Source organism: Globicephala melas, chromosome 13 (genome assembly GCF_963455315.2).
Source record: "Globicephala melas chromosome 13, mGloMel1.2, whole genome shotgun sequence".
Taxonomy (NCBI): Eukaryota; Metazoa; Chordata; class Mammalia; order Artiodactyla; family Delphinidae; genus Globicephala; species Globicephala melas.
Genome location: NC_083326.1, coordinates 34097250 through 34124152, shown reverse-complemented (window position 1 = coordinate 34124152; position 26903 = coordinate 34097250).

Genomic DNA, 26903 nt, shown 5'->3' with positions numbered 1-26903 from the left:
AGAGTGAGCCTGTGAAACCCTAGGCCCCCACACTTGACCTCAGTAAAGGCAGGGCTCATGTGCTCTCTCTCTCTCTCTCTCTCTACTCATGACCTCGCTCTGTGGCCTCAAGTGTGCTGGATAATTTCTAGGTCTTGCAAGTAATAAACCTTTATTGTTTCCTGTTAGTTATTGTTGAAGGGCATCTTGCAATCGTAATAAGAATCAGAAGGGCTGGTCCAGCCACAATATTGGTTATTGAGAGGCTGAGACCACACAACACAATATCAGTACTGTTCAGTATTGGCCATAATGTAAAATTCTCTAGGGTTGAAAAGGGTGAAAGTACCTGAGCACCAGGAAGACCAAATCCACACTCTACCAGGGAGAAGTGGGACAAAGTAGTGTGGGTCAGGATATTGCCTGCCATAGAGGGTAAGGGTTAGGATTTTCTTTACAGGAACAAACATGATAGCTGCCTATGGCAATCCTTAGCAATGCTTAATAATAAATAATAATAATAAATAATGATTAATACATTATTTTAAATTAATTAGTTTATTAAAAGAATAGCAAATATTGAAATGAAGTGTCATCTTTCTTAGCAAAATCCTTCCGTAAGACAATTGAGACTCTCAAATTTCTACTGTATTCCTTAGAAGACTCTCAATTACAGATAGCTTTACTATTCCATTCAATCAGCTCTACAAATATTTTAACAGTGCAGACTTTCTATATCATTTACCTTAATTTTTGATTACTTTCAACTCTTCCCTCCATCTAATTAAAAGGTAGATTTTTAAGAAAGATTAGCAGACTATATGTGTGATGTGTTGAATCCTTCTTAAAAGTCTTTGTGCTGCTGATTGCCTTGTCTCAATTTTTTGCTTCAATTATTGCAGGACCCCAGAAGAGTAACATTAATTTAGAAGCCATATCCATACCTACAGCTGCTTCTGATATGTTCTAGCCAATTGAACTAAAAAACAAATGGTCTTATCAAATAAACTGATTATGGTGTGCTTCTTATCCAATTATGGATCACTTTTTATAATTCACTTTTATAAAGTTTTCCATGTCAAATCAAAAATGGTATTAAACATTCATATTTATAGAAGTAACACAGTATCAACAAGCTGATTTGGAGACATGAAACAACCTGGGTTACGCAGAGTTATGTGGGAAGTTTTGTCTAAAGGAGGCTCTGATAAAACAAAGGGAGAGGACACATGAATTAACACAAGTTCTCTAAACCTTAAGTACACATAAGCAAGAGTCAATTAGGAACTTGATTAGAGGAGGGCCTCCCATTTGTAAGTGAATGAGCTGGGCGAAGCATGGTGTTCTTCCTTATTTTTCCAAAACAAGGGATTCTTCTGCTGAGGGATTAAAAAAAATGGTGCACTCAGCAGTTTCTTTGTTTTCATCTTTGCAGCACTCTTGGCACCACACTCCAGAATGGATAAATTAAAATTGTTTCTGTCTAATCCCCTCAGAGAGGTTTTATTGTACATAGACTACAGTTATTTTAGTTGAGCAGGCTTAAAACATTATGCCTTTTAAAGCCTAATAGTTGTGTTGGTGTAATCAATTCTAATACGTAACATTTGGGATGTATGTGCAACTCTCCCAGGCCCTGTTGTTGCAATAAGGTATTTTTTCATATTGTGAGAGCTAAGGTTAGGGCAAGTACGGGTGCAATGATAAACATAGTGGTGGAGGATATAGCTGGTCATAGGTGTTCTTTAGTAAACAGTTTGATTGCATAATAAGAAAGGTGGTGCATCATTGCTGGTCTATATAGGAACATGAAGGAGAGCTGCTTAAAAATTAGGGAAAAACATGCGTTATTTCACAGCAGGGAACTCTTCCACCCATCCCTGTTTGGGGATAGAAAAGGACAGAAAACCTAATAAGCCTGACAGTTCAAAAATGCACTGGATTAACACAAAAATGAAGTAGTCAATTGATTCTATGGCAAGAGAGTAGGATTAGTCCAGATAGTCTGGTACCTGTGGGGTCAAAGAGCCTTGGGAGGAAAATAACTCAATGGATAAGTATGACAACTTGTCTTTGAGTGGAAAGAATGAGGGCTCAAAGGTGAGGATCTGTTGCCACAAAACCTCTACATGAACTTGAGATTTAATGGCTTTGGTCCTCAAATTTCACTTCTGCAAAATGCAAACCATTGTACAAGAGCGCCTGAAGAACTTTGCCAAATTTTACACACATCACACTAGAATTTTTTCAAGACCCTTTGATTTTTCTCAAAGCTCCTTTTTATTTTCTAACTTAATATTTTATATTTTGAGACAATTGTAGAATAATTTTCAGTTAGAAAAAATAATACGGAGAAATCTTGTATACACTTTACTCAGTACCCGCATGGTGACCTCCTCCATTGTCAAAGTGCAATATCAAAACCAGAAAATTGACATGGATATATTCCTTCAAACTTGTTGAAATTTTACGAGTTTCACATGCACTCCTGTGTGTGTTTATTTAGTTCTATGAAATTTTAATCACATGTGTAGTTTCATGTAATATCACCACAGTCAAAATACAGAACATTTTCATCTGCAAGAGTCAGTCCTGTTATCATTTTATAGCCAAACTCACCTTCCTCACTCCTCTCTTCTTTAACTCCTGGCTACTAATAACTGTTCTCCATCTTTATAATTTGTCATTTCAAGAATGTCAAAAAAATGAATTATATAAGTAATCTTTTGGAAGAAATTTTTTCAATCACATAATTACCTAGAGACTCATCAAGTTGTTTGTATCGATACATTTAAAAAAAATATTCCTGTGTAGTACTCCACAGCATGGATATACCAATTTGTTTAATCATTCACCCAGTGAAGGACATCTGGGTAATATCCAGTTTGTGACTATTAAGAATAAAGCTGCTATAAACATTTGTATACAAGCTTTTTTCTTGAGTGTGTATTTCTATTTCTCTGGAATAAATGGCTAAGAATCGAATAGCTGCATGTTTAGCTTTATAAGAAAATGCCATGCTGTTCTCCACAGTGACTGGACCATTTTACATACCCATCAGCATTATATGAATGATTGAGAAAATGGAATGATCAAGTTTATTCACATTCTCACCTGCATTTGATGATATCAGTAATTTTTTAAGATTTTTTGATAGGCACGTAGTGATAGCTCATTGTGGTTTTAATTTCATTTCCCTAATGGTTAATGATGCTGAATATCTTTTCATGCTATTTTCTTATCTGTATAGTACCCTCTGTAGTATAATGTCATTTATTTTGCCCATTTTCTAACTGAATTATTTTTTTGTTTGTTTGTTTTTTGTTTGTTTTCTTTTTGGAGTTTAGTTTTGAGTGTTCTTTATATATTCTAGACACTGGTCCTTTGCTGAGTATGTATTTTGCAAATAATTTGTCCTATTTTGTAGCTTCTTCTTTCATCCTTTTATCTGGAACTTTTGCAGAGTGAGTGATTTTAATTTTGATAAGGTCTAATTTATCAATCTTTCTTTGAAAGATCATGCCTTTTGGTGTTAAGCTTAAGAACTTTTGCTTAGTCCTAGATCCTGAAGATTTTCTAATGTTCTCTTCTAAAAGTTTTATAATTTTATGTTTACATTTAAGTCAGTGATCCATTTCAAATTCACTTTTTAAAAGTATTAGGTTTATATCAATGTCTTATATGTGTATGTATGTATTTTTGTTTTTGTCTTTTGATCTTTAATTTTCCTTGTTGTAAAGGCTAATCCACCTCCATTGAATATTTTTTTCATTTCTGTGGAAAATCACTTGGGCACATTTATGTGAATCTTTTTCTGCGTTCTCTGTTCTGTTCCATTGATCTATGTGTCTCTCCCTCCAACAATACCATGCTACCTTTATTATTATAACTTTAAGGAAGCCTTAATATAGAGAAGAGTGATTCTTCCCATCTATCAATAATATTTTTTCCCTAAGGACTGTGTTTTTCTACATAAATTTAATATCATGTCTATGTCTACAAAAAATCTTGCTGGGATTATGCTAGCAAGTACATTAAAACTGTAGATCAATTTGGGGAGAACTGATATATTTTCCATGTTGAATCTTCTGATCCATGATTGCAATATGTCTCTCCATTCATTTAGGTATTTTTATATTTCTTTTATCAGCATTTTGTAATTTGTGGCACACAGATCCTATGATTTTATTTTTAAATTTGTAGCTAAGTCAATTTTCTTTGGAATGATTACCTTATTATTTTTATCATTCACATTTTCCTACATATGTCTTCTATATGGCAAGTGATTTCTGGATTTTCTCCCCAAGATCAATTCCATCTTCTGTGCATTTTCTCACACTATTGCTTCAACATGGAAAGCTTCCCCCGACCCCCTCTCATTATGGTCTCAAGTTCTTTAGGAAGGTATTCCAGTAGAGCTGGCCTTTGAAAGAAAATCAGGGACTGTGCCGTTTATTGATTGTAATTTAAATCATGGCTCTGCAACTTTTGTGAGTTCTATGCAAGTCATTTTACTTTTCTGAACTTTAATTTTATCACATGGAAAAAGATAACATTGTTTAACACAAAGTTCAGGACGTGTGTGTGTCTAAATTGAAAATCATATTTATAGTACTAATTAGAGAAACAGACATATATAGCAGATGTTCAACAAACAGCAAATATTTTTATCTCCCCAAATTTTGATTGTCAATGGCACTTATTGCCAGTTAATAGATTTTGGTATTATTATATTTTATTAATCCTTTTTGTATATATTGATTTTACTATTAATGTCCTTCATAATGATGTTGTAATATGTGCTGTGTGTGTGTTGATTCCATGGATAATTCATAACCTCTATAAAGAGCAGCGACTGGGTCATTTTTATGTCTAATATGGAATTTAGACATGTTGTTGGAGTTATTGTTTCACACTGAAAGACTCTGGCTTTCATGTCAGAAAATCCTGGATTCTTATCTGCAATGCAGCATTGGGAAATGTTATATTCTCTGAACTTTAGTTTGCTTATCCATAAAAAGGGGATAATAATACTACACAGTAGTCTTGAGAAGATTGTATGCGAGCATATGTAAAAGTGCATTGTAATGCACATATGTCTAACTGTAATAGAATTACTAGTGATTGGTTGTCTTGAGGAACTTGTAAAGCAGCTGTGGGTACCTTCTATTTCACACAAGTAAGTAAAACTGAGATATAGGTATGCTTACTGATTTACAAAGTATAATATAATTATTTGATAACAAAATATTGTTCAAGAATGCTTCCCTCAGAATTCTGATGCTGGAATAAACTGTAAAGATAAATAGTTAAACTCACCTTGTTACACACATACTCACACACACATCTCCTAGATAGAATAAGTAGCTTCTCCAAGGTCACTTAGCTGAAAGGAGGTAGAGCCAGAAAAACTCTGGTATCCTGATCCCTAGCCATAAGCTGTTTCCTCTAAACGATTTTCCCTCATTTGTGCCCTGCTCTTCCTGGCATCCTGGCTCAAATTACTTCCTTACCCATTCATATTTGCTGCCTCCAAACTCATCATACTTTCCCTTCCAGCTCTGCGTCCATATGGCAATGCTCATCTGGGAAGTGGATGTCTGAAATTGCCGCCATCACTCTATCCCCTTCCAACCATGTGAGTAGGATAGAAAATGACTTTTGGGCACTATTAACCCGAGTTGGCTGAGATTCACGGACGCTGAGGTGAAACACTCTCCATCGTATTTGCAAGCCCTGGAGCCAGTCTTCGGCCTTTTGCAAACCAAGATGCCTTTCAGAGTTTAGAATGTACTTTCTGTACCTTTTTCAAATGACCCCATTGAAAACAGGAGCACGGGGCAGGAAAAAATGGATCCTAGTTACAAAGTGTTATATATGAAAAATATTCTGAGTGTCCAACATGGGTGGAAAACTTTGTAAATAAGCACATGCATCATAAATCTTCAGGTCCAATGAAACATGAGGGTCTGTTTCACACATGAGGGGTATGTTATTTACCATTTATTTGTCTTTGCAATCTCTCAGGCAGGATCATTGTGAGTTGAAAAATTCAGGGAATACTTTCAGAGAGAGTAAGAATTGAGCTAAGTTAAGAAAAGTTCTATGGTGTTAAGTTTTGTTTTGTTCTGACGTAGTGGCAAATTTCAGAGCCAAATTACCACAGTCATAAAAGTAGTATGATTTGAAGCCTCCTAATGTCCCCTTTGCCAAAATACATATATTCATATCCTGCCATGTCATCTAAACTTTCCACAAACAATTCTTCCTCAGATTAAAATAATCATAGGCCTTGCTAACAACACTTACCTGATATATTTTGTAGGATTAATTCTTACTGACAGGAAATTCCATAAGCAATACCTCAAAGGACACAGTAGTTTTGATGGGGAAATGCAGAAAAGGGTCACTGCTCATGGTGTTACTTTGTGATGATGGTCTTAGATGAAATTCTGTAGTGAAATGAAAGAATCATGAGGAAGGAGGGGTGCCACGAAATTCCAGGGCACCTGACAGGAACAGGAAAAGACTAAGGAAGAATTAAGTTTAAAAGGACATTAAAGACATACTTTTAACATTTTGAAATTCTGCCTAGAATGTATGGAAGAGACTCTCTCCAAGCCATGACTCAGCTGGAGCACAGCTGTACACAGCATGCCTGCCATTCATTGGGTCAGTCAAGGACCAAGGCCACCTAAAACAAAGACTGCTAGAGGGCACCAAGAAATAACTTCATTTCCCCAGAACAGAAGTCAAAGAGCTTGGGGCAGAAGAATATGAAATGTGGGCTGACTTCCTGGTCTCTCTCTGGCCATTAGCTAATGCCTAGGAGAATGAAATTTCTTGGCCCTTTTAACATTTATCTGTCTATTTAACTACAGATAGTAATATTAGCACTAAAATGATACTCAGTTCTTTAGAGAATTGACCATCAATGTGTCCCATTGTCCTTCCATGGTAGTGAACTGTCTCTAATGACAACATTTTCCATGTACAAATCTTTAGTAAAAAATTTACTGATTCTAGATGCCAGTTTACTGATTCTGAATAGCTTTTGTGTCCTTAAAAGGTATGAGTAAGTTAAACTTCTAGGCAAATGAAACTCAGTGGAAGTTTGTACACTTTCTTTTTGTAAAAGATGGATTTGGGGGATTTCCTTTTCTGCTTTCCTGAGTCAGCAGAGGATCTTACAGCTCATCAACATGCATGTACATTCCCCATGTAAGAAAAGGCTTGGTTTAGTCTTGCTTATTCATCACAAAGTCTATGTCTACATATGGCCAAGAAATTGAGCATTTTCTGCATTATCCAGATTTGCAGCTGCCTTATGGCTCAGCTGATTGAAACTCATCAATGTTACAGACTAAATTGGACCCTAAGATACCATCAAGTCACACACAAAAACTTACTCATTTATTCTTTTCAATAGGACTCCTGTAGGTAGACTGCATGATGATGGTCATTATATGGAACCCAAGTGTTAGTGGTCATTATGCAGAGAGGACCAGGATTAAATATTCTTTCTACTATCTAGATAATCAAAATAAATGATGAAAATTCCCTGATGTTTCCTTACTGATCCAAAGGGGATACAATAAGAGTGTCTTAATTTATGATTCTAGACTTGTTGAAGATGTTTTGCCCTACAGAATACATGACCTCTACTTTAGATTAATTGGGTTACTTAATAACTCTTTAAAATCTTTACATTTTGCTGTACGGTTTCCCAGAGTTTCTTCTCTTCAAGAATGACTCACTCTTATTGCCCACTCATATTTTTCCAATGAATTTCTTTATCTGGTGATTCAGCATACATTTTTGTGGAGTCACTATATTAAATGTTGAGATTAAAATAATAAATATATCTGACGCTTCCCTCAATGAATTTGCAGTCTTCTAGAAGAGATAGTGATAAAGATAAAAATAGAGATAGAGAATTTAAAAATTCTGCAATAGAATATATGTAATCAAAAAGAGATATATGCAAAATAACTACAAAAAATAGAACAACATTCTCTAAATATTAACCTTGAAAAATAAGAAAGATTTTAGAGTAGAAAGAATACTTGGGCTTCAACTCAAAAATAATGTTTATAAGTAAGGGGGAAAGACAATTCAAGTAGTATATATGGCACAAATAATAGCCCAGTGGCTTGACACAGTATCACATACTTGGAAATTTAATAGTACTTGGGTATTACTGGAATATAATTTTTGTGGTAAAGAGTGTGAGAAAATTGAGGAATGAAATTTGAGAAGGATATGCTAGAAAATGATAAGAACCAGATTCTGAGGTGCCTAATACTTAATTTAGATTCTATCTGTTCTCTAGGCAGGGGAGAGGGATGGTACTGTGCCTAATTATATTTTCACTCTAGAAAGATAATTCAATAGGATAAGAGTAGAAACTGTAGTCAAGAAAGCTAATTGAGAAGTTATTCTATAGGTCCAGGGATAGATAAAGAGATTCAAATTTGGACAATGATAGCTGGCATGGGAAAAATACCTAGATGTAGAAGATATTTAGGAAGCAGGAATTAGTAAATAATTGAATGTTGAAATAAGTGAAAGAAAACAATTGAGGATGATTTGAAAAGATCTGCTCTGTGTTACTGGATGCATGTTCACTCATTCATTATTACATCAGATATCAGATAGCTTTGTCAGGGTTGAAAGCAGAAAGGGGCTTAGAAAATGAGTGAAATATATGGTTCCTTTAGTTTATCCAGGTGACAATGTCCACTTGATTATTGAAAATACCAGTTTGGAGCTCAAGAAAAGTGTCCAGGTTAATCACACACTTTAGAAATATTAGATAGGAAGAGATAATAGTGAAAAATACCCAGGTCTATGAAAATTTGAATATGAAGTATATGTTATCACTGCAGCCTGAGAATAGAGCAGCGGATGCAAGTTTCTGGGGATCAATCAACTGTAAAGATTAAACTGATACCAAGTGTCTTAAACACTTTGTTTTCTGGAACAGTTTATTCTTCATATTGCCTTATACTTCCACTTCTTACATACTTCCTTTAAGCCTGGCTCTTCCTCTTAATGCATGGTATTTTCATGGTCTACTTCTATGTGACTTTGGTGTCAGAAAAGCATGTGACCAAAGCATATTAACAAATAGAAGGAAAAACATGTAAAAGATGAGGGATATGTTCCATGTCATAGATTAAATTATTAACATTTTCAATCAAATCTGACTCGATTTCATACGGCCAAGTTCCCTTGACTACTTTACTTTATGCTGAATTGTTCGCAAAATTAATAGTTACTTGAGGAAACTAATGTAAATTGCCAAATTTTTGCATCATGCAGAGTAGAACTGAGCAAAATGAACCAAGAGATTTATTGGATTAGTTAACAGAAAAGGCATACTCCGCCCTCTTCTTCAGAGACAAAATCCTTGTAAGAAACTTCTATAATTTCCAATTCCACACTTTCATCTCTGGCTAAAGCTCCAGCTGCTCCAATGAAACTACCATTGCTAGTGTTACTCAGGGTTGCTTCATTGCAACATATGGGTGATGCTTACACTGGATCTATTTATAGCATTTTACACTGTGAAATACCCCTCTTTCTTGACATTTTTTCTTCCCTTAATTTTTGTGATTTTTCTATTCTTCTAACGGTCCTTCAAACTCTTCAGATACTTATTCTCAGAATTATTTTTATTTTCATTATTATTTTTAAAAACCTTTTTTTCTCATAAAATAAAATACACGGAAGCGCAAAAATTCCTTGATTCTTTAGGTGCTAACTACCACCTAAGTCAAAAAACAGTTTTCCCAGCCAGTCTAGAAATGTATCCATAACAATCATGCATGCCAGTCACAACTTCCTCTCTCCCCTTAAACGGAGCCATTATCCTGAGTTATAGAGTCACCATTTTTCACTTTACTTGGATGCCTTTAAGTCTGAATTCACCTCCCCACTTTTTGTTGCAGAACTTGGATTATTTAAAGAGATGGGCATTTCTTGAGTGCCTATGGTGTGATGTCTTGCAAATTCCTCTCATTTTACCGGCCAGGTAATAGGTAAGGACTTTGGCTTCCTTGCTCTCTAGCTAGTATTTGGGGAAGGAAGAAATGAAGAGACAGAGGAAGAAATAAGATTCAATCTCCAAGCCCAGTGTTCTTTCTATATACCCCTGAAATTTCCATCTAAATGACCAATCTTTTGGAGAAAGCCATTTAGGAAGAGAACAGGGAAATGCCAGTGTATACATGTACCTCAGCAGGGAACAAAAGCAGCCACACTGAGTATGTGCTGTGTGCTTCTGTGTTGAGCCACTCCAAGGGATGTGGGCATGAACGTGGTAATGTAACTGCCTGCAATGGTGGCATATATTGAGTTTTCCCTTAAAGTTCTTCAGGGAAACATGGTGGAAATTAGATGTGTTACCAGAAAATTTTATTAGGTCTCCTGTGCAAGTGGAAATAGCCAGACTTGAGAGACCAAGAGATTAGGTTCAAAGTCACTAGCAAGGCACTGGTGGAGACAGAAACAGAACCTGGCTCTCCTCAGAGACTCATGGAGGTGACCTCAGAAATCTGAGGTTACAACAGAGCAGAAACCCACAGGCCTAAGGCTCTTCATCCCTCTGCTCCATCCCAGGCTGTCTCTGCCCATCGTCCATTGCTTCTTTACCACAAGTTTTCCCATGGCTCAAGATGACAGGAATTTCCCCACATCATACTATAAAGGCCTCTCATACCCAGCACAGCTTCACCCCAGCAGGCCCTGCGGAGTGAGGAGAATAGGGTAAACCAATGGAGCAGAGAATCAAATGGCCTCCTTTAGTATGAAAATTTATTTGCAAAAAAAAGTGTGCTCCGTTTTCAGAGGATTGACTTACATAACTTTGAGAGCAAAAAGTCATGTTTAAGTTGGGGAATGCCTGTCATGTGAGAAGGTTGTGGCATCACCTTGCACATAAGCCCCATAGGGGGCTTTTGACAGTTCCCAAATGTTCTCCAAAATGGAGGTAGGGTAAAATATTTCCTTAAGAATACTCCCACCAGAGGCACTGAGAACATCTCCACCAGTACTGCCATACCACTAGCATTGCCATCCATCTTGTGCACAGACCAACCCCAGTGGACTTCGCTCACATTGTGTTCAGTGTGGGTGGTATCTTGGGGATGTGCTATAGACTGAATTGTTATGTCCCCAAAAAACATTCATATATTGAAATTTAACCCTCAATGTGATAGTATTTGGAAGTGGGGACTTTGGAAGATGATTAGATCATGAGTGGAACCCTTATGAATGGGATGAGAGCTTTTATAAAACACAGAACTCCTTAATCCCCTTCCATCATGTGAGGATATTGCAATAAAATGACTGCATATAAACCAGGAATCAAGCCCTAACTAGACACCAAATATGCCTGTGTTCTGATCTTGGACTTTCCAGCCTTCAGAACTTGTGAGAATTACATTTCTGTTGTTTATAAGCCACCTAGTCAATGGTATTCTATCAGAGCAGCTAGAATGGACTAAGATAAAGGGTATGGTGAAAATCTGAACAACTATACTGATAACACTGGTCTCCACTTTGCCTATTTATTCAGGTAATGGCGACTGGTTTTACATTAGAGTGACAATGATAAACATGTTTAAAGTGTCTGGGGCAAATCCTAAATTCTCAGCAATGCAAAATGATCAGAACTTGTGGGTTTTGATAGTGAAGGAGTGGAATGGGAGAGTGGGAGTAAGCAGGGATGCTGGAGAAGAGTTTTCAATAGAAGGGAAGGTGAACACAGTGGGAGCAGGAGAAATGTGGAGGCCAGATGGCCTAGTAAGGGAAATGATAACCTCTTCCCTGGGTCTGTCCCAACCCAGGGAATTGTGACTAAAGGAGAAAGATATTGCTCAGAAGTTTTTATTGAGGATACCTAGGGAGTCTAAAGGTGGGCCTTTGGTAAGCTGTGAACAGGCTCCTTCACTACAGATCTCCAGGGGGTGCTCTTCACATTACACATTGTGTCTGTATCAATAGTACCTCCTGGAATTGTGTGGTGTGTAGCCAGTGCGGTCATAAGTGGACCTCTCTATGCATTTTTCAGAAATCTTGCTTGAACTTTTCTGGACAGATGGAGGGGCTTCAACTTTTATTGAATGTTCAAAAGGGCTCCTAATGTAAGAAAATTCATTGCTCTACTGCAGTTTAAGATGGAGCTGCTACCAGAGTAGTCTTTCTATTGATCACTCTTGCAAAAAACTATAGTGTCTTAGAATTTGGAAACCTACATTTGATTACTGTTGCTCTGTCTCATAATTGGGTTACTGTAGAACTTGAAAACATAGCCCCAGCATGTGTGTAATGCTTAGGAATGCTGGTAAGTTGGAAATGGGAATATTATGTTACATCATGGCTTTGTTACAGCATCATTATGAATTGAAATATGTTAACATGCTCAAAAAGTATTTATCATTTCTCTTTTCTATATAGAGTTAAAATGGTGATTTTCACACAACGGATACCCAAATACAGTTGCATTTCACTTTTAAATTAAAGCATTTCTTAAATCATAAATGATGACATAGGTCTACTAAGCTTTCAACAGCTTTTTTCTCCTCTCGGACAGTTAGAGGAAAAGGGTCATGGCCTTATCCCGTTTCCAATTCTATAGTTATGGCACAGATAATCAGTCAAATGGCCAGAATATGGAGAGACTTCTGCATCAGGATGAACAGAATGAGTAGAACAATCTACAAGGATTACATTAATTCTTAAAGGCAATAGAATCCCTACCAATATGATCATGAAAGGGAAAGAATATAGAGTGTTCAAAGAATAAAAATTGTTCACTCAATTCTGGAATTCCATGGAATAAATTAAAACTGCATTATCTGAAATAACCTGACATGCAAATAACATTAAAAAATTAATAAATATATGAACAGGAAATTCTTAAGAGGAAATAGTAGGAATTTGGAGAACAATGGTGGTTTACATCACAAAAGACACTGACATTCTGTTGTTTATATTATGAAAGACATTCTCAGTTTTCTCAATAAAAATGTTCCCTGGTGTCTTCATTACAGACAGAGCCCTGTACTTACTAGATCCTGTAACCGGAACTGCCTTAGTAATTAAGCTAGCTTGAAGGACATTTATTACCCATATTCTGATATTCTTCCTGCTCCTTTGAAATTGGGAGAATTTATGATGTAGTCAGGCTCTGGAAAAGAGCATACTATATATTTTTTACAAAGAATGTTGTATAGGTGTCTTTTTTTAAGGAATCACTAACATTAGTGGTTTGAAAACAAAAGATTATTTTCCCTGTAATAATAAAACATGTAAAATGCATTTGCTTTGAGCTTCTACACTGGAGGAAGGAGGAGGGGAAAACAAAGAACACATCTGTCCCCTGAGCTGTGTTGACCATTCCCCACCTTTCAATACTAATTTCCCCAAACTGATAAGTTCCCAGCTGCTACCACAACAAAATATCCGGAGAAAAGACCTCCATATGCTGTTGCAAAGCTGATCACACTCAGCTGCTGGAGAAAGTTGAGCCGTGAAGCCACAGCTGCCAGGCTGCTGTTCTCCACTGTAGCTCAAGACGGTCTCTGCATAGAGAGGCTGTTGTGGCTGGAAAACAAGCCGAGTTAAAGAGAAAGAAGGATACCTGCTGGGGGATTCCCAGTGGATCCCAACTGCTATTGGACCTCCTCCTCTGGTACATCCCTACAAGTCGAAGCTGAGCATGAAGCTGATCTCTAGAAATATGGATGTTGTTTTGGTCTAAAAGAAAGAATAACTCCTAGAGTGAGCCTCTTTTCTATACAAGATAATACGTTTGTGACAGTAAGAAAGCAACCATTATTTCTCCCCTTAGGACTTTTATCAGGGTCCAGAGATGGCCACACTGAACTTTATCATGGTCCAAAGCTCAATCTGCATGCTTCTGCCTCTAGGACTTTACCTGTATGTTCCTTTCAGGAGAGAATGGTATTCTCTAGCCCTTAGCTTTAGTTTTTATAATCCTCTATCTTTCAAGGCTCAGTTCAAATGGCATATAATTGTTGAAGCCATTCATTATTTAAAACATGATTGATGTCTAGTTTCTGAGGACACAAAAATGAAAAATGCTATTCCCAATCTTACCTTCATGGCTCTTACCATCAAGTGGGGATAGACTGCCACATAGTTTGAAAAGTAAAGCAACAAGAATTAATTAATCATTACACAAGGGTAAAGGTGGAGCACTTTGATACTTATAAAAGAGTGTGGGACTGGTGCTGGATCACAGTGATTCCTGGAAGAAATTATATACAAGATAGTTCTAAAGAATGGGTAGGCTATAGCTGGATTTCTTCTTTCATTGCTTGAGGGGATGGGTGTTAAGATTTCTGAGCACCAAGTTTCAAAGTGTGTGTGGGGGGGGCATGTTTCCTCACACCAAGAAGCAATTTTCCAACACCAGCTACAATTCAAATCAGTTCTGACACTATCTACCTGGAGATAGCAGAGTCCACAGGTGAAGGGCTCAGTCCCACAAGACTGCCCTCCACTCAGATGTCAATCACACACCCAGGTTGTCACCTGTACTAGTGACTGACCAGTGACAGATAAGAGTTTCCAAGACCCCATCCTTTGTTTCAATTGATTTCCTAGAGTAGCTCACAGAACTCAGGAAACCAGTCTATTGACTAGATTACTGGTTTATTATTAAAAGGTATAATTCACGAAGACCCAGATGAAAGAGATGCATAGGGCAAGGTATTGGGGAAATGGCACGGAGCTTCCATGCCCTCTGAGAGTGTCACTTTCCCAAATTTCCACATGTTCACCAACCCAGAATCTCCGTGAATATTGTCTTTTGGGGTTTTTATGGAGGCTTCATCACATAGGTAAAATTAATTAAATCATTGGTCACTGGTGATTGAACCCAATCTCCATGCCCCCTCCCCTTCCAAGAGGTCTAGGGGTGAGACTGAAAGCTCCAAACCTCTAATCACATGAGCGGTTCTTCAGGCAACGAGGCTGCATCCTTAGGTGCTTTCCAAGGTCACGTCATTAACATAAACCCAGTTGTGGTAGAAAGGGGCTTGTATAAACAGCAAGAATCCTATTTCACCTTTATGGCTCTGAAGTAATTTTATGAACTTAAAACAAGACACCAGGGCTTCTCTGGTGGTGCAGTGGTTGAGAGTCCACCTGCCGATGCAGGAGACACGGGTTCGTGCCCTGGTCTGGGAAGACCCCACATGCCGCGGAGCAGCTGGGCCCGTAAGCCATGGCCGCTGAGCCTGCGCGCCCGTAGCCTGTGCTCTGCAACGGGAGAGGCCACAACAGTGAGAGGCCCGCGTACCGCAAAAAAATAAAAATAAAAAAATAAGACACCAAATATTATGACAAAAGATGCTCTCATTGCTTTTATCTCTCAGGAAATTCCAAGAGCTATGAGCCAAGAACTGGGGACAAAGACCAAATACATATTTCTTATTATAAATAATAATATCACAAGTGGATGAGATGAAAAACTATGTCAGCAGATGGAATAACATGGGCTAAGTTCCAGAGATGAGAAGGTCTATTACACATGAGCAGGATGGACAGATGTGTAGTGTGACTGCTTGTAGAGAGGAACAGTGGCAACAGAAAAAGCTAGAATGCCAGAGAGTTGACGTGGTTTAGGGTCTTCCAAGCTATGTGGAGGAGTCTGTGCTCACTTAATAAAAATGGGAATCCTCAAAATGTTTGCAACAGTGGAGTCAACTGCCTAGATGTGTGTTTCCCCTGAAATAAATAACAGTAAGAAGAAAAGTTTTGGCTGCTCTGAAGAGAATGGTGTGATGGGCAAGACTGAAGACAGAGAAATCACATAGTAATCTATGTTAGAGATGGTTGCTCCTCAGCGAGTGTAAGTGGGATAGAAAAAAAGGAATGGGGCAAGATCTAGGAGATAACTGGTCAAGACTAAGTGGCTGAAGAAGGGTAGGAGAGGGAGATGATGGGGTGTGAAGAACACAGAGAGGCAAACGTGATTGCTCGAAAGGGAAGTGTAGAAATAAGTGTGCACATGAGTGTAGACAAGGAAGGAGTGATGAACTCAGTTGGGGCCTTATAAAATGTGAAGTGCTCCATTAAGCATTTAAATACACATATGGAGAGAAATCCAAGAGGCGGGTACTGATTCAATACTAACTGGCATAAATATGTGGTAACAGAAGCTGTGGGTAGAGATGAGATCACCAAAGGAAAAATAGGGAGTGAAGAGCAAATTACTGAGGACAGAGCTCAAGTATCCCACTTTAAGGTGGTCAAATTGACCAGCAAAAACTGGTTTCTGTGCCTCTGGATTCTCATAGTAATATGCCTGTATTTCTCTTATGGGATTTATCATTTTAGCCCTGTAAAGTATGGTTATTTATATATTTAAATTTTGTTTTATTTGCTTCACCCCACAATAACTGAGTGTTTATCAAGCATCAGACTTTATTTTATATGCACTTTTTTTATACTCACAAGTGATTTGAGAGATAAGCACTATGATTTTCCCTATTTGGTAGAGATAAGGCTATGTGTTCTCTAAATCCTGTACATACCACCCCCCCACCCCGGACATGCAACTAGACCTAATGTTCCAGCTAGCCTTAGGCCACTCCTGCCACTGGACTGAATGGCAGTCAAAGCAATACGATCTGATTTACGCTATTTCCAGGACTGGCCTCTAAATTACCTCTTTCACAATACTCCAGGCTCTCTTTTTTTCTCAACCTTTACTTGCTTCCAAATACAGAGAATCCAGTGATGGATCCCAAGTCTCTCGTGAAATATTGGGGTTTCAGTCCCTGAATAGATTCTTGAAGGAGGGTGACCGCCAAAATGGCCACCTGAGCAGAAATACACATCAGAAAGTAACATAAGTAAGCAATAAATTTATTTTTTGTTTGTTTGTTTTGTTTTGTTTCTAATGACTGAGTTTGGTGTTGTTTGTTATAGCAATAAGCCTAACTGACTAATACACAAAAAAAGAGAAGAAATTAAATTTAGTAAAGTAAAAATTATTTATTCCAGTTCACATAACTTGTAAGTACCTTTGCTGGCATGTCAGTTTTCATATATTTGAACACACACACACAGATATATTACAAACTTCCATTCTAAAATGCTCCTTCCCTCCCAACTCACATAATCTCAGAGCTCAGGATGGGGGTCTCATCCATGAGGCAAAGGCCATGACAGTGTCTGTTACAAGGAACAAATGGAGCTATGGTGATAATTCCATTGCCATGCCACTTGATGGGTCATAAAACTGTTGATAGAAAATGATCCACAAAAGTACTGCTTGGGAATTTGTGGCTTAGAAAATAAATGTCAAATGACAAGCATGGTAAGTAACAACTTGGTTTCTAGTCTTTTCCTCCCATTAACTTGCAACATAATTGTGGAAAAACAATACACAGAATAAAGGTCCTCTAAGGCCTCCCTTTATCTTTAGAATTCTATGACTAAGGAAGACTGAATTTTAAAGATCCCTTAAGAAATTATTGTTTTAATTACTAACGTTCCTTCAGCAATTCCATCTTGCAAACAGCATCATCTTAACTGGGATTTTAAAAGAAGAAAATGAAAAATATTAGAAATATTGAAAAAAGCAATCTAGATTGCAGTGCAATAAGACAAAAAAGTGAAATCCCTAACAGGGCTGCTTGGCAGGCATGTTGCCTATCATAGTAGTATGATCATTAAAATCCTATTAGTAGCTAAACAAAGCATTCAGAAGTAAAATAATCATAAAGGGTCTTTTATATGTGTAGAATTCTTATCAATTTGCTGTGAAATATAGTACTCAATATTGGAATTTGGTGTGCAATTTGAAATCTTGCTGCCGAAATGTCTAAACTAACAATGGTGCCCACAGCTTGTCTATGACAATAGCTGTTATTTTGCCTGCTGACTATATAAATAAAGTTGAGAAATATATTAAATAAGAAAACCAGAATGGAGATGACATCAGAATAAATCAACAAATCTTCATCTGTATACAGAAACATACAACAATTTCAAAAGAAGATTTGTTGGCTACCTAAAACCTGAAGCAGCAATTTGGATTTGGATAATGAAAGTAAGGAAAATCTTAATTATGTCCAAACTAAATTAATCTGGATTCCCCTAGTGCATTTATTCATGTCATAACAGTCATCACTTAAGTCCATAATGATGAAATCATACATCTGAGTTTGAGCACAGAGCGGGAGGAAGGGAGAGGGAGAAAGAGGGAGGGAGGGAGAGAGGGAGGAGGGGAGGAAGAGAAGGAGAGAGAGAGAGAGAGAGAAAGAGAAAGAGAGAGACAGGGACAGAGACAGAGAGAGACAGAGAGGAGAGAGACTGAATTAAAGTCCAGTATAACGTTTGTGCTTTGGGGGAAGGTAAGAGTAACAAGTTGGTAACAAGGAAAGTTCCTAGCTAATGAGCACACTCACTAAGAAAAGCCATGGGTTTTTATATATGTATATAACATATAAAATATATTTAATTCAATATTTGTAATAACTTAGGTTATTGAGATTTTAAGGGAAAACATGTTTTTCTTTATACCTTAAACCTAGAATGTATTCAACTTATTTAATTTCTTTTAAATTTCTAATTAGAGAAATCTCAATTTTAAAGCATAGATTTTTGTTACAAAGAAAAAAATCAAAGAGGGGACTTTTTAAATTTCAGGTTGAAATTGGTGGACAATGTATATTTGTCTCCCAGCTCAGAAAATCCAATGCCAAGAACCAGCACACAAAACTGCAGCTGGTCCAAATTGCCTGTGAGATTCCCGCCTTCAAATATATTTATCCAATGATTCCCATTTTATCTTTTTTAAATAAAGGTTTTAAGGATCATAAAAAATAAATATGCCATGAGTTTGTGGATTTTTTTCTTCTTTTTTCCTTTTGGCTTGTTCATGCTGCGTTAGTGGCATAATTCTTTATCCAAAGCACTGGCACTCTGGTGCCATCAAGCCGTGATGATTTTTGCCTTATTGCATTTAGCAGTGCTTTAGCATTATGGCTGCCCAGTTCCTCAGGGAACAGGAGGGTGCTGAAAAAATAAATAAATAAAAAGGAACAAAATAAAGATAGAAAGAAATAATCATTGGAGAACCTCCTCAGGGAGTGCAGAAAAGCAAAAGCCAAAGAAAGTAACAAGTTACAGTGTTGTGAAAATAGTGTGAACCTGTTACAGGGGAAATATGTGTTTGATAGAATTTAAATTATTTAAGACCCTAGAAAGAGATTTTACTCATCTTCTGCTTTTAGACAAGAACTATCTGCAAATGATTTTATTTACTCCTTTCTCTTATCCTTTATTTTTCTACCTTTAAATATTACTTTCAATCTTTAATGCTAGATTCAGGTAACTAAGGTTATTCTGCATTGTGTATTTCTTTTCTATTTATTTGTTTTGCTGCATTCATCTGGTTATAAGTGCCATGATGACATATTATAGGCAAATATTGCAAAGTCAAGCAAATTGTAAACAATCTTTATGCCTTAAATTTATTTCATCTTTGCAATGCCAAATAACATTGGGTTGTAGCTTTTTTTTTTCTGGGACATCAATAAAGATTGATATAGCTTTCAGGGGGTTAGGATTGCCAAGCATACTTTTTAGAATCATGGGAAAAGGATTGCCACAACTTCTCCAAATTCTGAAGTTTAACACAACTCTAAAAAGAGAGTGACTACAGTAGACTATTAAAAAAAAAAGTTAAGTGTGAAGAAGCACAAAGAGTACCCCACATAAAATTAGTGAGCAGAGTTTACTCTCTAGTCTCTGCACCAGTAGGAAGCAAGTGGTTGTTTTTACATCCAGTACAACAGATTTTTGCTTTTTGTGGCTCCTCAGGTCTGAGGGTGGCCATTTGTCTATGACACAGAAGAGACTGAAGCCATCTAACCCCTATGGAGCTATATTAATCTTTGTAGTCTAACAACATGATTTCAGTGGAGGATAGGGAAACAAATTCTTAAGTTCCAAAACAGGTGGGCTTTTTGCAGAGACACAGCATCACAACGTGAACAGAATGACACAACAGCACAACACCCATCTCCCATCCTCCTTAGACTCAGAAGAGAAGGGAGGGGAGGATCCTTCCTCAAAGAGCAGAGTTAAGCATGACATTTTCTCAGCTATCTAACCATGTTGACAACAGTGAGGTATGGTGGGCAAGTGTCATTTCAACATACTGCATATCCTCAAAGAAACTGAATTTTAGCTTTCCCTTCTGGGGAAGGACTGATGCCTCTATAGCAGGTCTTAGTAAGTCCTGAGTGGGATGTACCCTCCCCTCATGCTGACATAAAGACAATGACATCGGGCCCTACCATTAATGAGATGAGCTGCATGAGGTCCTTCCTTAATGATAGCCAGGGATTTAAGGCAAACGCTTCTGAGTGAGTCGTGGTGAATATTTATCAAGAAGCCAATCTTACATTGCAGACATTGCACTGGCACATAAAAGTCTAACTCAAAGAGTACCCATTGTTTTTCTGGTGGAGACATTCAGGTTGTAATTTATTTAGAGGTGCTTCAGTCATCAACTTTTTAGGGAGTCATAGACTCATCCCAGAGTTTGCTCCTGAAGCAGGGGAATGTATATGTTCTTAATAAAGAAGTTAAGAAGGAACAAGATCTTTATAAATCTTTGGGTGATAGGTAAACTGCATAAACTGAGTCTTAAAAACATATATGCAAGTTTTTATGTGATATTTATCTGCTGCTTAGACCCTGTTAGTGTAATAGAAAAGTATTCCTATTTTATAGGAGAGGAAACTGAGCCTCAGAGTATCTAAGGGATTTAAAAAAAAATACCATATATAATAATATGCCAGCTCAAAATACTACATGGCATTCTAACACGTAGAATCAGACCTGAAAAATTGTCACCCATATTCAACTCCATATCATGTATACTATACCAAAGAAGCTAGGTGTCTATTAAGATCCTTGGCTTTGGAGAAAGGGAGACACCTAAATCCCAATCCTAGCTCTTTCTTCTTCTTGCCAAGAGATCTTGGTAGGTTATTTAATCTTGCGTGGGTCCTGGTCTTCTCATCTATAAAATAGGTTAAAGTGGATGTTTATTGTAGGGTTACTGGGAGGATTAAGTGAAATTGCAGGCATTTTTTTCTACGTTCATTCAGTTGCTTCCCAAGTGTGGAACAAAGAGCAACCAGTGACCTCACTTGTTCCCATTCTCATCGTTGAGAGACAAGGAAAATATTCTGGCTCTTCAGACATGGATGCCTGGAGAGGGTGAAGAATGTGGCAACATTTCTTAACAGAGATCTCAGGCCACCTGAGAATTACAATAATAGCTAAAATTTATCATTACAAAAGTATGTTTTGTGTTCCATTGAAAATGTTGAGTTGAGAAGCGAACAGATATATGAGCTTCTTGCTATTGTGAAGAATTAAGCATATAGTCAGAAACTGAGGAAATTGGTTTTAGTTTTCAGTTTGTATAATATCCCTAACAATTTAACATGGTCAACAGGGTAAAGGTGTACCTGTGGTCCATGTATTAATTGCCTACTTTAATATTATGCAATCCACCTAAAAGACCTCAAGAGCGAGAATGACAAAATACTGAACATGTCACAAAAAAAATGCACTGACCATAAAGATTGCAAAGTTTTAGAAGCAAATACTGATTGCATACATATGATGTGCCAGGAACTGTTCTAAATGTTTTACTTTGTTTTATTGAGTTTGTACACCAACGTTGAAATAGAGGAATATTTTTTCATTAGATTAAATCTCTGCTGATTAGTTATGGAAAAAGAACTTCAATGTAGGCAGCCTGACTTGAGTCCATAGCCCATCCTCTAGGCAGTATGTACCATCTAACTGTAAACAATACAGAAATGAAAAAGATATAGTTCATCTCAGCTATAGGCATCTATCTGTCTGGACGATTTAAGAACTACTTTTAGGACATAGCATATTTTAACTTATGTTAAAATGATCACTAAAATAACACACCAAAGTTTAGGAATATTGTTTTGGAAATAATATTATAAAAAACAAGCAATGATTTGCTGTGTTTGAGGAACGAGAAATAAGAGCTATATTATAGCAATACTGCATCATCCTAGAACTTGATTAACAGCTCTGTGAAATTCCAGAGAACATATAATCTGATCCTCTTAACTTTATAAACAAATAAACTGAGGGACACAGAATAATAAAGCAGTAAATGTACCTATGTCTTATATTGTTTCTTTGTTTTAGAATTTTATTTATTTTTTTTATACAGCAGGTTCTTATTAGTCATCCATTTTATACACATCAGTGTATACATGTCAATCCCAATCTCCCAGTTCATCACACAACCCCCCCGACCCCCTGCTACTTTCCCCCCTTGGTGTCCATACTTATGTTCTCTACATCTCTGTCTCTATTTCTGCCCTGCAAACCAGTTCATCTGTACCATTTTTCTAGGTTCCACATATATGCGTTCATATATGATATTTGTTTTTCTCTTTCTGACTTACTTCACTCTGTATAACAGTCTCTAGATTCATCCATGTCTCTACAATTGACCCAATTTCATTCCCTTTTATGACTCACTAATATTCCATTGCATATATGTACCACAATTTCTTTATCCATTCATCCGTACATGGGCATTTAGGTTGCTTCCATAACCTGGCTATTGTAAATAGCACAGCAATGAACATTGGGATGCATGTGTCTTTTTGAATTATGGTTTTCTCTGGGTATATGCCCAGTAGTGGGACTGCTGTTCATGTTGTAATTTTATTTTTAGTTTTTTTTTAAGGAAGCACCATACTGTTCTCCATAGTGGCTGTATTAATTTACATTCCCACCAACAGTGCAAGAGGGTTCCCTTTTCTCCACACCCTCTCCAGTATTTGTTGTTTGTAGATTTTCTGATGAAGCCCATTCTAATTGGTATGAGATGATACCTCATTGTAGTTTTGATTTGCATTTCTCTAATAATTAGTGATGTTGAGCAGCTTTTCATGTGCTTCTTGGCCATCTATATGTCTTTGGAGAAATGTCTATTTAGGTCTTCTGCCCATTTTCTGATTTTTTTTCTTTAAATATTGAGCTGTATGAGCTGTTTATATATTTGGAAATTAATCTTTTGTCCATTGATTCATTTGAAATATTATTTTCCCATTCTGAGGGTTGTATTTTCATCTTATTTGGAGTTCCCTTTGCTTTGCAAAAGATTTTACATTTCATTAGGTCCCATTTGTTTATTATTGTTTTTATTTCCATTACTCTAGGAGGTGGAACAAAAAAGACCTTGCTGTGATTTATGCCAAAGAATGTTCTTCCTATGTTTTCCTCTAAGAGTTTTATAGTGTCCAGTCTTACGTTTAGGTCTATAATCCATTTTGAATTTATTTTTGTGTATGGTGTTAGAGAGTGTTCTAATTTCATTCTTTTACATGTAGTTGTCCAGTTTTCCCAGCACCACTTATTGAAGAGACTGTCTTTTCTCCATTGTATATCCTTGCCTCCTTTGTCATAGATTAGTTGACTATAGGTGTGTGGGTTTATCTCTGGGCTTTCTATCCTGTTCCATTGATCTATAGTTCTGTTTTGTGCCAGTACCATACTGTCTTGATTACTGTAGCTTTCTGGTATAGTCTGAAGTCAGGGAGTCTGATTCTTCCAGCTCCATTTTTTCCCCTCAAGACTGTTTTGGCTATTAGGGGTCTTTTGTGTTTCCATACAAATTTTAAGACTTTTTGTTCTGGTTCCATAAAAAATGCCATTGGTAATTTGATAGGGATTGCACTGAATCTTTAGATTGCTTTGGGTAGTATAGTCAATTTCACAATATTGATTCTTCCAATCCAAGAACATGGTATACCTCTCCATCTGTTGGTATCATCTTTAGTTTCTTTCATCAGTGTCTTATAGTTTTCTGCATGCAGGTCTTTGTCTCCCAGGTAGGTTTATTGCTAGGTATATTATTCTTTTTTTGCAATGGTAAGGGGGAGTGTTTCTTTAAGTTCTCTTTCAGATTTTTTTAATCATTAGTGTATAGGAATGCTAGAGATTTCTGTGCATTAATTTTGCATCCTGCAACTTTAACAAATTCATTGATTCACTCTAGTAGTTTTCTGGTGGCATCTTTAGGATTCTCTATGTATAGTATCATGTCATCGGCAAACAGTGAGAGTTTTACTTCTTCTTTTCCAATTTGTATTTGTTTTATTTCTTTTTCTTCTCTGATTTCCATGGCTAGAACTTCCAAAATTATGTTGAATAATAGTGGTGAGAGTGGACATCCTTGTCTTGTTCCTAATCTTAGAGGAAATGCTTTCAGTTTTTCACCATTGAGAATGATGTTTGCTGTGGGTTTGTCGTATATGGCTTTTATTATGTTGAGGTAGGTTCCCTCTATGCCCACTTTCTGGAAAGTTTTTTTTATCATAAATTGGTGTTGACTTTTGTCAAAACTTTTTCTGCATCTATTGAGAGGATCATATGGTTTTTCTTCTTCAGTTTGTTAATATAGTGTATCACATTGACTGATTTGCATATATTGAAGAATCCTTGCATCCCTGGGATAAATCCCACTTGATCATTGTGTATGATCCTTTAAATGTGTTGTTAGATTCTGTTTGCTAGTATTTTGTTGAGGATTTTTGCATCTATATTCATCAGTGATATTGGTCTGCAATTTTCATTTTTGTAGTATCTTTGTCTGGTTTTGGTAACAGGGTGATAGTGGCCTCATAGAATGGGTTTGGGAGTGTTCCTTTCTCTGCAATTTTTTGCAAGAGTTCGAGAAGGAATGTTGTTATCTCTTCTCTAAATGTTTGATAGAATTCACCTGTGAAGCCATCTGCTCTTGGACATTTTGTTTGTTGGAAGATTTTTAATCACAGTTTCAATTTCATTACTTGTGATTGGTCTGTTCATATTTTCTATTTCTTCCTGGTTCAGTCTTGGAAGGTTATACTTTTCTAAGAATTTGTCCATTTCTTCCAGGTTGTCCATTTTATTGGCATATAGTTGTTTGTAGTAATCCCTTATAATCTTTTGTATTTTTGCAGTGTCAGTTGTGATTCCTCCGTTTTCATTTCTAATTTTATTGAATTGAGTCCTCTCCCTCTTTTTCTTGATGAGTCTGGCTAATGGTTTATCAATTTTGTGTATTTTCTCAAAGAACCAGCTTTTAGTTTTATTGATCTTTGCTATTGTTTTCTTTGTTTCTATTTCATTTATTTCTGCTCTGATCTTTATTATTTATTTCCCTCTGCTAACTTTCAGTTTTGTTTTTTCTTCTTTCTCTTGTTCCTTTAGGTGTAATGTTAGATTGTTTCTTTGAGATTTTTCTTGTTTCTTGAGGTAGGCTTGTATAGCTATAAAATTCCATCTTAAATATGCTTTTGCTGCAACCCATAGTTTTTCAGATCATCATGTTTTCCTTGTCATTTGTTTCTAGGTATTTTTTGATTTCCTCTTTGATTTCATCAGTGATCTCTTGGTTATTTAGTAACATATTGTTTTGCCTCCGTGTGTTTGTGGTTTTTTACAATTTTTTCCCTGTAATTTACTTTTTAATCTCATAGTGTTGTGGTTGGAATAGATGCTTGATATGATTTCAATTTTCTTAAATTTACTGAAGCTTGATTTGTGACCCCAGATGTGATCTATCCTGGAGAATGTTCCATGTGCACTTGAGAAGAAAGTGTAATCTGCTCTTTTTGGATGGAGTGTTCTATAAATAGCAATTAAATCTCTCTGGTCTTTTTTGTCATTTAAAGCTTCTGTTTCCTTATTTATTTTCATTTTGGATGATCTGTCCATTGATGTAAGTGAGGTGTAAAAGTCCCCCACTACTTTGTGTTACTGTCAAATTCCTCTTTTATAGCTGTTAACAGTTGCCTTATGTATTAAGGTGTTCCTATGTTGGGTGCATATATATTTATAATTGTTATATCTTCTTCTTGGATTGATCCCTTGATCATTATGTAGTGTCCTTCCTTGTCTCTTGTAAAATTCTTTATTTTATAGTCTATTTTATCTGATATGAGTATTGCTACTCTAGCTTTCTTTTGATTTCCATTTGCATGGAATATCTTTTTCCATTCCCTCATTTTCAGTTTGAATGTGTCCCTAGATCTGAAGTGGGTCTCCTGTAGACAGCATATATATGTGTCTTGATTTGGTATCTATTCAGCAAGCCTGTGTCTTTTGGTTGGAGCATTTAATCCATTCACATTTAAGGTAATTATCTATATGTATGATCCTATGACCATTTTCTTAATTGTTTTAGTGTTGTTTTGTAGGTCCTTTTCTTCTCTTGTGTTTCCCACTTAGAGAAGTTCCTGTAGCATTTGTTGTAGAGCTGGTTTGGTGATGCTGAATACTCTTACCTTTTGCTTGTCTGTAAAGCTTTTGATTTTTCCATCGAATCTGAAAAAGATCCTTGCTGGGTAGAGTAATCTTGGTTGTAGGCTCTTCCCTTTCATCACTTTCAGTATATCATGCCACTCCCTTCTGGCTCATAGAGTTTCTGCCGAGAAATCAGCTCTTAACTTTATGGGGGTTCCCTTGTATGTTATTTGTCATTTTTCCCTTGCTGCTCTCAGTAATTTTTCTTTGTGTTTAATTTTTGCCAGTTTGATTACTATGTGTCTCGGTCTGGTTCTCCTTGGGTTTATCCTTTATGGGACTCTCTGTGCTTCCTGGACTCAGTGGCTATTTCCTTTCCCATGTTAGGGAAGTTTTCAACTATAATCTCTTCTAATATTTTCTCAGGACGTTTCTCTCTCTCTTTTCCTTCTGGGACCCCTACAATGCAAATGTTGCTGTGTTTAATGTTGTCCCAGTGGTCTCTTAGGCTGTCTTCATTTCTTTTCATTCTTTTTTCTTTATTCTGTTCTTCAGCAGTGAATTCCACCCTT